The sequence below is a fragment of the Macrobrachium nipponense genome, chromosome 8 (genome assembly GCF_015104395.2).
Source record: "Macrobrachium nipponense isolate FS-2020 chromosome 8, ASM1510439v2, whole genome shotgun sequence".
NCBI classification, from domain to species: Eukaryota; Metazoa; Arthropoda; class Malacostraca; order Decapoda; family Palaemonidae; genus Macrobrachium; species Macrobrachium nipponense.
The window spans coordinates 93,870,931-93,885,383 of NC_087203.1; the positions used below are offsets into that span (position 1 = coordinate 93,870,931).

A 14,453-nucleotide genomic window follows, 5' to 3' on the forward strand; every position below is an offset into this window, starting at 1 on the left:
ATGTACTGTTGTGTTTTTATTCTTGCAATTGAATTTCTTATTACATTAACTGAAACGGATGAAAAATATTTCATATTTGGTACACCATACATGTTTTATGTTGAGATCCTCATTGTTCAGTATAAATGTCTCTGCTAAATGCTTAGACTCAGTACGAAATCACCGATTGCCTTGCCTTACTGCTCCCAGAGTAATACAATAAAAATACATTTTCAACCCCCAAAAAATTATGCAGGTTATGGTCAGATAATACATATGCATGGAATGATATTTTTTTTTTTACTTTATAGTGTGAATGAGCACAAAATTCCAGAACTGTTAAAAGACAGATGGCTTCTGGTCTGAGTATTGTTACCGTGAACACTCGAAGTGCTAGGTGAAACTTTTAAGGAGCATGCTATAATAGTGATGTAGAGGAAACGGTATCAAAGCTTCATAAAAAAAATTATAGTACAAAACTTCCAGTTCAGGATGTAGGACTCGAAAGCAGACTTACAACTGGAAATTTTGGGTAAATAACTTGCGCCATGCTCTGATGAAGTGGTTTGGGGCCATGGTGAGGTATCTCATAAACTGTTTCATCCTGTAAACCCAACGAAGACTTTATAGAGGCTTATTCCCAGAATTGAGTTGATTGCTGAAGTTGGGGCAGACAAATCGCTCGGTTTTGGTGATTGTACGTGCTAACAGTGTGGAAACTCCCTGAAATGGACAGGAATATGGGCTTTATATGTAGAAACTTTGGATGTAGAATTCCAGTGATCCTTCTCAACCGGATGCTGAAAGTAAGGCTAAGGCCCCACCGAATCCGTCGCGGCGCGTCGCGTGCGTCCAGCACGGCTACGCGTTTTGTACGTTCGATCAACTGTCATAGTTCAAACACGAGTGGCCCCACACGGAGAGCATGAGCGTGCGTGGCGTCAGGTCGTTACCGGAACTAGACGGCACAAGGAACAAAACATTTTGTTTTTTAGCCGCACGTGGATGTGCGTCTCCGAGCTGGGGTCAGCATGAAGGAAGAAATTGTGGTAGACCTACAACCAACCTGCATTTGAACACCTGCCCAACATTGAGTTATAATCAAATGTGATGATTTGTGGTTATGATAAAGGATTAAAGAATTTTTTAATTATATTCTAATGGATACATTTATGTAAATATCTTTGTTTCAGAAGTTCCTGTATCAAAGTGTTCAGTTCACACACAAATTCTACGTATCTTAATTTTTTGTATTAAATAAAATAAAGTGCAACTTTACAAATTTCGAAATCAGTAATCCCTTCCTCAGAGTTACTACAAGTTTTTTACGTTGATACGGATCTTCTGTAATTGGTATCAAATTTTGATATTCGAGATATAATGCCCTCGTGAATTTAAGTCAAGGTTTTCGGCGTTATCCCGACAATATATATATTATATATATATATATATATATATATATTAATATCTATATATATATATATATATTATATATATATATATATAAAAACTTCTGACGCTATCGTAACTTATGAAAGAGTTTTGCATATTCTCCACTCTTTCCTCTTCTAAATTTATGTCATACGTCCAGATTTTCCTACTGTTCAACCCCTCTAATTTGGTTGACAGCACCGAGTCAGAGGAAAACCTCGCGCGCTCCCTTCATAACGGCAAGTACTGCTGAAGTTTGAATTGTCCGTCTTATAACCGTCACTCGTTTGTCTGGTTGGGCCACACGCGCAGAAGACGGACACGCTGGTAGACGGATAGCCGTGTTGAACGCACGCGGACGTGCCGCGACGGATTCGGTGGGGACAAAGAAATTAAGATGAAACATATTGAGAATCGTGCTTCTGCTATAAATCTAATTTCGATGTGACAATGATTATTTTTTTTTATTTCCTGTCATTTGGTGAACGGTTGCTACCAAAATTCAAGGGACTGTTTCCTGTGATAAGCACCCACAGACTGAATTTCCTCTCAATAAGTGATTGGGAAATGTTTTTATGTAAAATATACATAAAACTTATTATCTTCAATGTCTCGCCAATTATATCGTATCGTATGTTTGCATCAATGTAATGGTTTTGCAATAATAATCCGCTGGTTTTCAGTGCCACCAATAATGAGGAAAGGGTATTAATAATTTTTTTTTTTTTTCTTTTAGCACGGTGATAACGACAGAACAGTTAGCGGCCGGTGAGAATTTGTCAGCATGTTAACATCTTAACTGCCTCACCTGGAAGGAAAGGAGTGAGGCGACTTGAGTCACTGAAGGAACAAAACCAGTAGTTCCTTTTCTGCAGCCGGTGAATACACCACCATCTCTGCACCTGACTCTTCCTTCCCGTAGTAGTCCATTGATTTCAATCCTCACAATTAATCGATCCAAGAAGAACACATCGTCAGGTTTCTGTTATGGGATCTGTTTCTTCGACTAATCATGTCGCGACATTGGTAAGGTTAAGTATAATCACTCGGTTGTTATAGATATATTCAGAAATTATCTGTCCTTTCATAGTTTTCTTGCATCTTGATCTCTTCGTCTGTGACTTCCCAATTAGTAGTTATGAACTTGGTGTAACATTTTGTTTCCGAGTGAATGATAGTTGGTTAAAAGACTTCTAGCCATACTCGACCAAATTATCATTGAAACTTGCCATATTGTCGGTCATTTAACGAGTGAATTGTCCATCAATAGTCTATTTTTTTTTTAAATGGCACACATTGACTAAGCATGTTGTTGGTGGTCGTGTTGAATAAGCATGTAGTGGTTGGTCGCATATTGCATAAGCATGTTGTGGGTGATCGCATATTTTCTAAACATGTGTGGTGGTCACATATTGCATAAACTTCTTGTATATGGTCGCATATTGCATAAGCGTCTTGTGGGTGATCGCATATTGCATAAGCATGTGGTGGGTGGTCGCATATTGCATAAGCATCTTGTGGGTGTCGCTATTGCATAAAGCATGTGGTGAGTGGTCGCATATTGCATAAGCGTCTTGTGGGTGGTCGCATATTGCATAAGCATGTGGTGGGTGGTCGCATATTGCATAAGCGTCTTGTGGGTGGTCGCATATTGCATAAGCATGTGGTGGGTGGTCGCATATTGCATAAGCGTCTTGGTGTGGTCGCATATTGCATAAGCATGTGGTGGGTAGTCGCTTTTTATTACATAAGCATATAGGGAGTGATCGCATATTGCATTAGCATGTAGTGGGTGGTCGCATATTGCATAAGTATGTAGGGAGTAGTGGCATATTGTTTAAGCATGTTGTGGGTGGCCGCATATTGCTTAAGCATGTTGTGGGTGGTCGCATATTGCATAAGCATGTAGGGAGTGGTTGCATATTGCAAAAAACATGTGTGTAGTCTCATATTGCATAAGTAGTATGTTGTGGCTAATAACTGGTACGAATAATCACATTGCTATCACAGGTCACACACTGATTGGAAAGCCTCTAATTAAAATATTTTTGTAGGTGTCTGGCCTCATGTCGTTATGAATTTTTTTAACGTTAAATTAATTATTTTTTCTACTTTGGTGACACACAAGTCGATTATGCTGGGACGAAATAGTATTTCCGAAACATTTGTTGTATTAGACGAGCTCTCTTTTAAAAATTTTGAAAGGTATGTTTGGTATTATTGGTTTCATTTTCGTCATTGTATTTTATTCCAGTGATCATAAACCCCTCCCTCTTTTTTCCCCACACATTCCAAATATTTATTTCATGCAAACCCATGCCAAATCTTCCTTTGTTTTATGCGATCGCTGTATTAATGGAGTCTCGGTCTGCGTGTTTATGTAGCCAATTATCTTTTAGTATTTTCTTTTATTTATTTTCTTGAATAGTTCTATAAAAAATAAAGTCAACGATTGAGCCAACTAACTATTCCTCCCGTGAAGTAGTTAAATGAATATTTTTCCATTTTTTTTTTTTTTTCCTTTGAGTTATGGTTATTTTAGAGAACGGAAACTTTGACAGTATAAAGTTAGTAAGTTTTATTGTCTCTCTGTTCACATCTGTGCTTTAAATTAAGTGTAGAGAGACTTTCTCAATAATCTTGTATGCAACGAAGCCCTGTCGGTGATATTTATGCAATGTTCAAAATTATTACTGATTTATTCTACTCATAAAGCGAGGGTATTTATTATCATGAATAGGAATCTTTATCGAGAAACATTGATAGTACTAAGAGTTAAATCACCAAATTAACCTTTGTGTTTTCATTACTTACTCTAGCGTTTTGTCCAAGTGTGAAGTTAGGGTCCCCTTTAATAAACTGGTATGTGGATTGGGTTTTATTGGGGAAAGGTCACTGTAAACTGGGGAAACTAATCATTTCCCTGACGTATTTCCAAAATACTGAATGATTTATGTTCTGTTTAATTAGTATTTGTATGAACAATTCTAGCTCCAACCTTTTCATGCATTTGATTACCACTCTGTCTAGACACTTATCCGGTGTTGGTTGCTCTCGGAGTATTTTTAGAGGCTGTTGGATCGTGATTTTTCTTCTTCTTTTTTTATAATTTCAAACTATTCTTTCACCAATTTATTTACTTATTTTTTTCTGGCCAAAGTAATATTATTAACATTTTCTTTTCCGTTTTTCATTTTTACTACGGAATTTTATTCGTCCATCTCTAGTACGAGAATGGGTTGAACCTAATTATTTGTTTTTATCGGAACATAATTTTAAATGGGGCAGAAAAAAATTGTGTGGCTTAATTTAAATGACCGAAGGGAAGAGGCCCATGATTGAGATGGCGCTGTATTGATTGGTATGAAGTAGATAAAGTTATTATTTATTTTCCTGAATGTCAAAATGGCCTGATCAGTCATCTGAACTAGATTAGTACTATTATTCACCTGTATGTCTAAATGACTTGATCAGACATCTGAACTAGATTACTACTGATATTCACCTGAATGCCTAAATTGCTTATTCCTCTGAACTAGATTACTATTAGTATTCAGCTGAAGTCGAAATGGCTGGATCAGTCATTTGAGCTAGATTACTTTTAATATTCACATGAATGTCTAAATGGCTAGATCTGTCATCTGAGCTAGATTATTATTAATATACACTTAGATTATTATTAATATACACTTGTGTCTAAATGACTTAATCATTCCTCTGAACTAGATTACTATTAATATTCGCCTGAATATCTAAATGGCAAGAACCAAGCTTCTTTACTAACTTGCGGGGCAAGTAATGTAGATGCACAGATGATGTTATAGACACACTGGCTGGCCTGTTTTGTCTAGACCGGACCGTGAGTGTACGGGACGATGGCGATTTAAACTATGAATTAATCATTACTGAGGGAGGGTGTTTGGAGATTGCAATCTACTTAATTCAGCGGTGCACTTAATGACAGACACTATTAGCTCCAGCGATAATTCTTTGCAAACTTTCACATCCATTAGGGAACGCTTGCATATCCGTACGTAAAATAGTTTCAACGTTACAGTCTATCGCCACTTAGTAATTAATCAGATTTGCTGTTAGCCTTACTGAAGCGACGCAGACTTTTATTAGAGTTTTATGCGCTATTTTTGTGAACTTCGGTTTCAAACAAAATGTCACTCAGGTGAAATCAAGTTCTGTTTTTTTTAACTGTCACTGGGAAGCTTTTCATTTGTGCTGTTATTCTTTTATAATTTATTATATTATTATTATTGTTCAAATGTGCACACTCGAGTGAAATATCCAAAAGGTAAAGGTGTGCTGAATAGAACGTATACATGAGACCAGGGCGAGGGACAAGGGATCTTTGTAGTACCTCATAGCCGTATATCTCTTTATTCCCTCGTACTACACACCGTTCTTTTGCACATAAGCAATCTTTTATAAAATGGACCCTTGTGAAGCCAGTGTTTCTAAGCCTCTGTAAACTAAAGATGAAAGAGTATTTAAGAAACGGTGTCTTTTAATAAGATGTTAAGTATGCTTTTAGATACTGAAGTTGCTGCTCCGTTTAACCAATAGTCGGAGAGTCAATGTTTTCAATTTGTCAGTTCCTCGTTGGACGAGCGGTTTTCGCGCTCGGCTACCAATCCGGTGGGTCGAAGTTAGATTCTCGGCTCGGCCAATGCGGGATCAGAGGAATTTATTTCTGGTGATAGAAATTCATTTGTCGATATAATGTGTATAAGCTGTAGGTCCCGTTGCTAAATGTCTAATCCTTCGGGCCAGCCCTGGGAGAGCTGTTAATCAGCTCAGTGGTCTGATTAAACTAAGATATACTCTTTCAATTTGTCTATTCCCGGTCTTTCTATCTTGTTTCTAACTTTCGTATCTTTTTTTTTTTTTTTTTTTTTTTTTTTTTTTTTTTTTTTTTTTTTTTGTGTCTTCTCCAATGTTGTCTCCCTCTCCTCTTAGACCTTCCTCTCCTTCGTGTTCCTAGCATTTCCAAATTCCATTTCCATGATGTCCTCTGCAACATGTCGATTACTCGCTGCTCTAACCCTAACGACGCAGTCTTCTACCGAAGTCGTGTTGAGGCAGTTTCCCATTCGGCGAACTGAGCAGTTTCAGAGAAAAAGTAGACCGTCAAGTCACGTATTTGCTCTCTACGTAACTTTTTCAATTCCATTTCCACAAACTAAGATACAGCAAACCGAAGAATATTATCTTTCCAGGTAATTTTTCAATATTGCTTTCAACAACCCAATATAGCGCCTCAGTGGTGTGGTCGGTATGGTGTTGGCGTGCCACCTCGGTGGCCGCGAGTTCGATCCTCGGACATTCCACTGAGGGATGAGAGATGTGTATTTCTGGTGATAGTTCACTCTCGACGTGGTTCGGAAGTCACGTAAAGCAGTTGGTCCCGTTGCTGAATACCACTGGTTCCATGCAACGTAAAATCACCATACAAAAAATAAAATATATACTGTGAGGCATCTGATCACGTGCCCCTTCAGTTTTTGTCTAGGAACTTCTGAAGTCTTCAATATTAGCATGAACTTGAATAAGTGTGTTTTTGGAGAAGCTAGTGTCACCATAGGTACCCTTTAAGTTAACCTTCTCGGTTTTGAAAGCTTAGCTGTTGTATGTTTAATCTAGTCTTTAAAGACTTTGTTTCTGCTTTTTTGGGCAACTCTTTATTATTTATTCTTTTTTGCTGCTATTGAAGGTGAAAGTAAATTCTGGTTATAAAAAATGTATTTAAAAAAAGATACGGTTTACAATCCATTAAACAGAAACCAAAGCTGTGTAAAAAAGGAAGAGTAGAAAAAAACGACAAGTGTAAGGGTAAAATTAACGTTACGCAAAAAATCTCAAGTTTGATAAAAGCTTTTGGATGTAAGGGGTTTTAATAGTTTCTAGTCTCTGTTCGGAAGAAAGATAGATTTTTATGTTATCCCAGGCCCATCGCTAGCGCAGGTCATCATTAAGGGTGATATTTAGAATGATGGTCCGTCAATTTCCGATTTATGCGAAATTGCTGCTCTCAGTTTCTTGAATGGGAAAATCAATGAAATTTAATGAATACCGTATAAAGTTCTAAAAGCTGGCGAATAACCTGAAAATGCAAATTTGAACTGCGCAGCGCAGGTACTTACACCGACAACATTTTATCCCATCTTACTGTAAACATGAGAAGATTGAGAATATCTGATCTACGTGCTGCGATATATAGCAGTCCTAATAACACCATTAGAGTGATGTCATGACGTTCTGGTTCCGTCCAAACATTGTCTATTTAAGCCCAGCTAAGGAAATAATGGATTATTCTTGGGTTCGATTCCGAATATGCCGAGCATGAGAACCCCTCACGCAAATTTTTACCGAACATTTTCGCGTAGATGGTTGCATCGGTTTTTGTTTCTAACGATAATTCATTCTGTATTCCCCATAAGAATTTCCTCAGTTTTATCTTCTGTATGTTAGGTTTATGTACTTGTAAGTTATTCCTTTTTTTCCCCTAAACCTAAACAGAACTATTCGTTTCATGGAATGATATGTTAGTTTCATTTGTCAAAAGCCTGGCACTATTCGTTTTCATAACTTTCCAATATGGTCTCCTCCCTTCATCAATTGCAATTTTCTATGACAAACTTCCATGTCTGAGTATTTATGCTGGTTTTTAAGCACATGGCAATTTCAATACCTGATTTGGGTTTGATATTATTATATGAATGGATACTGAACCTCATTGGTGAACCTTGACTGAAGCCATTATTCCTAAGGGTATTGGAGAAGATTCGTTACGTGCTTGTGTGCGTACGTGTGTTTGTTCTGGCGTTATCTTTGTTGGTAGAAAGCAGGCTTTGCCACAAGGCGGGTGGATTTGGAAAGCCCATTGAATTCGCCACGTGATTAATCCTAAAAAGACGCAGATTCTGACTGACTAATCCTTTGGCAGTCTGGGAATAATTTGTGATCTCTTTAGGGATTCGCCGGCTGGTTTGCAGAATCAGAAGAGGAACTGAATTCATCACAATGATTTGGATAGACTTTTAACAAGGGGACTCATGTGGTGATTTTAAGATTTGAGAGAGAGAGAGAGAGAGAGAGAGAGAGAGAGAGAGAGAGAGAGAGAGAGAGAGAGAGAGGGCGCGGGTTTTGGTTTTTTATCGTCTTCTGGTATCTACACGAGGAAATTATAATGGCCCCCTCTATAAATAAGCGATGGTATTAAGTACTGTAATGTTTCTGCTGATTTTACGATATAACATATCTTTCTTCAGTAATGTGCAATTGTAAATTTGTAAAGAGGTAAAGAACATTCAGTTCCACACACTGCTGTTATTATTGATAATTATTTTACAAGCACACGAATCTGATTTTTTCAGTTTTAGGCATCAATCTTAGTATCACTGATGAATTGGTTAAGGTACTGTTGTTAATGGGGCATGTTGGATGTTTATTATACTCTAGTAAGGCACCCTTAAATATTAAGTATATCATAGTGCCGTTTAAGGAGTTCCTCTGGAATATTATTTCCTGATACAAGACATTAAATAATTAACTATGGAACACAAATGAATTAGCGAAATTTTCTGTTTAATCATTTATCACAGATCACAGGAGATTTATCACTGTAGACCAGGAGAGTGGAGAAGAGGTAATTGGAATTTAAGAAAAAGAAATAAAAAAAAAAGCACAAACAAAGCTAATGGTACTGGAAAGGGAAGAAGAAAATAAAGTGCATCCTGGAAAATGTCCATGGGATGCAGGTGGTTGGGGGTGTGTTTTGCCCCTGGCAGTTTGTTCTGAAGGTATAAGAGATTGTCACAAAATAAAATCAGGACTGCACAAAATACCAGTGGAGTGAGGTTTTCAGTGCCCGGGCTGTGTAGAAAGACCATAATAAACGGGAAGAGGAGCTCTATAGTGTTAGTGGAAGTGGTGGGAGACTTGTTACGTACATGAGGATTCACATGACTGTGAAGCAAGGGAGAGGTGAAAGGTCGGATGAAGGAGAAAAAGATTTCAAGACTACTTGCCAATATATGTTTCTCAACAGTAAACTATAAACATTTGAAGGGTGTACAACTGCTACTCGACAAAGCACGAAAAACAATAGGATAACTGGACAAAGAAAGAAAGTTTTAATAGTATGTTTAAGATTCTGGGCGGGAATGTGACAGGAGCGGTTATGATAAGAATGCAGCTGTTACTGAGATGATGTAGAGATGTGATGTGAAATTTTCTTAATTTGTCAGAAAAATAGGGGATGGGGAATACTGTTGAGACCTCTGCTTGAAGACGAGGGGAAGACACAAGTTAGGCGTGACACCGTGACGTGGGGAAATCTGAGAGAGAGAGAAGAGAGAGAGAGAGAGAGGAGAGAGAAGAGAGAGAGAGAGAGAGAGAGAGAGAGAGAATTTATTGGTTTCAGTGTCATCGATGTATCTGTTCGAGGGAGTGTGTTCCGATATCTTTCCCGGGTATGAATGAAAATTGCACGTGTCACCCTTATTAGGTGTGCTGGGCGGTAAAAGGCGGGGGAAGGTTTTCATTGCTTCAACAATTAATACTGTGTGCATGTCTGCGACGGAAAACTTGACCAAGGGCAGTAAACGTGCATAGACTAGAGTGTAGGATTCTTCGTTGGCAGTTACTTACATAGGGATGGTTTTAGATTTTTTCAGGCCTTAAAATGCTCCTAAAAAAATGCTTTCTGTCCTATTGTATCTCTCTCTCTCTCTCTCTCTCTCTCTCTCTCTCTCTCTCTCTCTCTCTGTGAAACATCTTGAAGTGAAGTGGTTACAGGTTTTTTGTTAGTTGTGAAAATTCAGGCTGAATAAAAGCCGAAATATTAAGGAAGGTTATATTAACATATGGAGACTTGAATTTTAAGGCTTCATGGTTTGTCTTCGTCACTTAGAGAATTTGCTTTTAAGTTGGCACATTCCAGCTAAAAGTTCGTGAATGTGAAGGAACGTTTAGTAAGTTTTCGTGCTGACTGTGGCAAAATGCACTTGATGGAGCTTTTTAGAAGCAGGTGGGTTCTGTTTATGTTTAACTGTTAGAATTCGGTGGAAAGTGAGTTTTCCGCTTAGGAGTAATTTGTTATCTGGGTGCTACCAGAATAATCCTTTTCGGGTTACTGGTTAATATTCTAAATAAAAGAAAAGCATTTGTACCATCCGGCCTTTGCTTGTTTCATTAGTAGCGCAGCTTCTGTGAATCTGGCACTTTTTGTTACTTTTTTTATTGACTATTCGTCAGTAATTATTAACAAGAGCCAAATTAAACTGCCGATAGTAGGGTTGCAAGATTTTGCTGTGAAATAGGAAAAACAATTTTTTTTCTCTCTCTCTCTCTCTGGAGTGGCTGAGATTTTTTTTAACATTTTCATAGTTTGTTTGAGTACCTGTCTAAATAGTCAAATCACTTGGATTGCCAAATACAGTTGCCATACGAGGGAGATGAAGTCGTATTCTTATCAGACCTTGGCTGGTTAGTATTATGCATACAGCTTTGATCATTCCTATAATCCCATCATTTATTAATTGTTTCAAAAAGTGGCATTTGTTTACATTGTTTTGCTTGCATAACAGCATAATGTTTCGTGACGGCATGGTAGGAACGGTCATTGATTATTTGTTTAGTAATGTTGCATGCATTGCTTAATTCGCCATAACAGGAAATTAATAATTTTACCGAATAATAATTCTTTGCGTGTACACTGATACACGTTTCTTGTGTATGAAAGGACATGAAACTCAGGTTTTCATCTGTATTTCAGGACTCGCCCAATAAAGAAGAACCAGCGGACACCAGCTAATGCAAGTTGTGAGGCAACGAGACCAGGACGAGGGCTTGCTGATCACCGTTTGGTGCATAGGGCCGTTATTTTTCGGTGAATCAAATAATTACTCTGGGGTTTCTCTGCACTGCCATGAAGACCCGAGGCTAGTTCAGCTTCGCAGCTTATCCTCACATCTTCAGCAACCATGTATTGCTCATGAGGAGAAAATTTAACTAAGGTTGGTTCTGTTAATGAAATTTTTTTATAAAGCCATTTAGTATGGAGTCAACTGCACCAATCGTAATTTTTAGTATATGTTTTAGCAAATATCTTCTCTTTAGAAACTTCCATGGTATCAACAAATTGGCTTCAGGCATGTTGTTGTTACTAAAATATAGTATCATAGTAGCTCTAAATTCCAAGCCAAATTTTGTGAGTGCCTCCATTTATTAAAGGAAACTTGTTAACTTTATTATTGATATAAATCCAACCGATGTTTTAGTCAAGCTGAGAAATGTATCTTGGGCTCATAATGTTCCAGTAATTTTAATTTCTAAATTTCTAATTTCTGGTTAATTCACCTGTGTATACCTGAAGTTGTGTAAACCATTCTCTGTAACGTCTGCAACTTAGCTCATCAGCTGGTAAGTATTTATGGGAGGCAGAAATAATTGTATGCCTTTATTTGATATATTTTATTCGTCTTTTCAGTTGGCTTTACCTGTAGGGGAGAGGAGTCGAAGGAGTACAGTGTATCCGTTCAAGCAGTGTGCACCAATTATCACCCCTGTAAGGGGTTTCTTTAACAACCCTCTCCCAATAATGGCGATTAAGAATTGGATCATAACCAGGAGAATATCTAGATTTTCCATTACTATAAACTCCGTCTTTTGAAACGAGGAATTCCCTCATATTGTCTTTGGTGTAATTCCCGTAAGAGCATGGTCACGTTTCGCATGGTGTGAAACAGTCTAGTTTTACTTTCCTTCTCGGAAAAACTGGAGGAAGACCGTACTGCCAGTGTTACTGCTGCTAACGCTCATAAAGAGTTTTCTGGATCTCGGCGTTTGTCACTTTTCTCATATTAGTAATGAATTAGTCCCTCAATTTTCCCAATATTGAATCTAGAATGAAGTCTTTAATTATGGCCATTGTTAATTACTTAGTGTTATCTGTTACCCAATTTAGCATAAGGTTTGTTCTTAATGTCAGGAATAACCTAATATTGTACATACTTTGTACTGTACAATGGTGAGATCATTTGAATTTTTTTCTAGTGCTGTGAAGAATTTGTTAACTGCGATTGGCAATAGTTGTTAGCTGAGTAATTAAGCGAGGAACTCTTTACTGCTGTGACTTTGCAAGGTCTGATCTTAAGTCTCGTTTTAGTGTAACAATTGCAGCATTGCAAGTTAATTTTTTCTATCTTTTGAAACCCTTTTATGGAATATTTATCTGTTGCCAAAATGTTTAATATGGGTTAATTTTAAAAAGTTAAGATTTCACTTATACAGTGGTTCCCAGTCATTTTAGTTACACTGGAATGGAACCTTTATGTTCACTCCACTGCCGCAGGTTTCTTCTCCTTATTCCACTTCATGTGGGAAATATAACATCTGAATAGAGAGAATGCTAGTAGTTTCCATAGGACTGAATAAATTTCTGTGGACTGGACATTTCAAGTTAAACTGCTTGTCTTGGACAATAATTTCAAACCACGAGACCTTGGTAATAAGTTTTTATTATTTTAACTAAAGACCTTTTCTAGTTTTTATTCGTACTTGAATGTTCTCCTGAATGCTTGTACGAAATTTTGGACCCATTTGTAGCCTGTCATATATATATTTGATAGAATTTATTGTCAAGTAAATGGAATGACGGGTGTACAGGAACTTGAGGGTTTATTCGTTACTTCTCTATAGGCCGCTTCTAGAGAACTGTGGTGATTATGACCACATTTCATCAATAAAGTGCAATGTAGCTGTACTGAGCTGAATATGCGAAATTGAATATGGCATGTAACTTTTTTTTTTCTTTTTAGTCACAGTTAATATAGCAGTGTATTAAGATTAATTTGTAATAGTGCAGTAGTGTAAGATAAATTTGTAATAAACTGGTTGCAAACTACTGGAACTTTAACAGTCTAAGATGAATTTGTAAAAGCTAGTTGCAAATTATAGGGCATCAAATAAAAAATGACCGAATTTAGAATTTTTATTATACAAGTTTGGTTTACAGACAATAATGTGTAACCGCTACCTCCCACCCTCCATACATTTTCCTTATTATTTTTCTATTTACATTTCCCAGCAGCAGAAGAGAGAAGTTACACCCCAACATCAAACAGCAAAGTTTAGAAAATATTGCCATCTTCAGCAGCCAAAGACATGAAGAAAGGACGTCTCTCAAAAGGACTTTCATTACAAGGAACTTTCAACTGCGAAACGGCCCTGGAGAAGAAAATCAACATCGCTGGCAACATCATGGAGCCAGCAGAGCAAAATGGGAACCCAGCAAAGACAATTAGAGGATCCTGCAGGAGAATCTGTATTCACATCCGAGTGCCTGCTTATGAATGGCGCTCTCTCCCAGCAGCCCAACCAGCAACATAAAGGATTAAAGCACAATGCATCAGCAGCGGTAGGTAATTTTGCTTTAATAATAGTAGTATTTCTTCAGGAAGACACCTTTGATTTTGCTGCTAGAAATGCAGTTTTTTTCCTTCAGGCTTCTTTTAAATGCAGTATCCATCTTTCCTGTACATAACGTTTGCTGGCACATCTATGAAATGCCAACTGTATGGATGTTGAAGCCGTTTTGCTCCTGGCAGTAACTCCACCTGTAAGCATCACTTCTGTTGTTGTCGATTGTGTGCCATTTTCTTGTAGAAAAGAAAACTCGCCTTTAGACGAATTGTTACTAGATGTGGCCTGTTATTTCCTCTGTTTGATAGTGATTGTTACTGGAAGGCCTACAGGCCTCTCTGTGTTGTTTGTGCTGTTGCTACTGTGTGTGTGTCTACTGCAAGCCCTCATAATAGGAGCTGTTGTTTTTCAGAACACTTTGATGATGATGAGCCATTTTTTAAGACCAAGGATTAGCGCTTTTAGTATAATACTTCTTTAACGTTGACATTTTTGTCTATTTGGCTACTGGATGAGCTTCATTCTTCTCTTTAATCTTTTTCTTCCTCCGGTAACCTTTTTTTGTATAATTTCTTCTGAAATTCGTGTGCCAACGCACCATTCTTCTG

General features: G+C 37.5%; 1 long non-coding RNA gene across 1 annotated transcript; it reads left to right on the plus strand.

Annotated features, from left to right (window-relative positions):
- Nucleotides 1–2,172: 2,172 nt before the first annotated feature.
- Nucleotides 2,173–12,648, plus strand: LOC135223309 (uncharacterized). The gene is made up of 3 exons (XR_010316470.1): nucleotides 2,173–2,436; nucleotides 11,198–11,438; nucleotides 11,912–12,648. It is a non-coding gene; the product is annotated as an uncharacterized LOC135223309 (long non-coding RNA).
- The last annotated feature ends 1,805 nt before the right edge of the window (nucleotides 12,649–14,453 follow it).